Here is a 1586-nt window from a genome sequence, read left to right on the forward strand (position 1 = left end):
ATGATGTATTATCTTTTTGAATGGTCTGCTGGATTCTGTTGGCTAGGATTTTATTGAGAATTTTTGCATCTATGTTCATGAGGGATATTGGTCTATAATTTCTGGCTCTTCTCTACCAATGGTGAGACCCTCCTTCCCCCACAACTCCCTGACTCTACCCACCCCCACTGCCTACTTCTTATGTGGCTCATTTTATTCACATTAGAGTTCCAGGTTTTTACAATGATAATAAACCCTGTTAAGCACTAGCAATTGAATCATATAATCTTGTCAGCATCTTATCCCACTTTCTCTTAGGCAGAACCATCAGGGAAAAAAACATTGTATGATAATAATTACAAAGACTAAGGCTAGAAGAGACATATCAATAATTCACTACACCACATAGGGCAAACACTTAAACACAAGTGTGTGCACCAAGCTCCTGGACCCAGCACTTCCATGGCTTCTGTTCTTTTCAGTAGTTCATTGCATATTCTTAAGTTTCTCTTCTGATTATATTCGAAACAGCACTTCAAATAAATAAAACTACACTCCAAGTTCCCCCACATCTTCAGTTCAAATGCATTTAGAGTTTCCTTTTTCCTTCATTTATACTGTAAAAGAGAATCATCTGACTTTACTCTGTTTTGAGTTTCCTCTCACCTTAGCCCAATACCTGAACACTTAAGCTTTTCTAGTGGAAATATGTAACTACAGAAAAGCTATGATAGAGTCTGGATTCATGAGGTGTCTATGCTTTGCATTTTGTGAGGGAGAGTCACTCAGCAGCTGTCCTCCTCCCTTAGCATAACCCCTACTCAGGCAAAGGCATGGGTAGGTCTGACATGCAACATACAACACCTGTCCAAAACTGTTGTTGCTGTTAAATGTCATGTAGTCAATTTAAACGACGCCATCCTTATAATTGTGATTTTTGAGCCCATGGTTACAGCCACTTTGTCAATTCATCTCAATGAGGGTTTTCCTCTTTTTTCGCTGACCCTCTATTTTACCAAGCATGATGTCTCTCCAGGGATTGACCCCAAGTCTCACCATCCTCACTTCTAAGAAGCATTATGACTAAATTTCTTCCAAGACAATTTCATTCTTTCTTCTGGTATACCACCATAATTCAAAGTCATCAATTCTTCTTTGATCTTCCTATTGTCCAACTTTCACATGCAGATGTTGTTGTTAGGAGCCATCGAGTCGGTGCCAACTCATAACAACCGTATGCACAGCAGAACAAAATACTTCCCAGTCCTGGACCAACATCACTATTGTTGCCATGCTTGAGTCCATCGATGCTGCTACTTGGCCAGCCCATCTCCTTAGAGGGTCTTCCTCTTTTTCTCTCTCCCTTCATCTTACCAAACATGATATCCTTCTCCAACGAATGGGCCCTTCTGACAATATGTCTAAAGTATGAGACATGAAGTTTGGCCATCCTGGCCTCCAAGAAGCACACTGGCTGCACTTCTTCCAACACAAGTCTGTTAGTTTGTTTTGGCAGCCCATGGCACTTTCAATATTCTCCTCCAACACCATAACTCATATCATCAATTCTTCTAAGGTCTTCCTTATTCACTATCCAGCTTTCGCAT

This window comes from Chrysochloris asiatica, unplaced genomic scaffold (genome assembly GCF_000296735.1).
Source record: "Chrysochloris asiatica unplaced genomic scaffold, ChrAsi1.0 scaffold00154, whole genome shotgun sequence".
In the NCBI taxonomy this organism is placed as follows: domain Eukaryota; kingdom Metazoa; phylum Chordata; class Mammalia; order Afrosoricida; family Chrysochloridae; genus Chrysochloris; species Chrysochloris asiatica.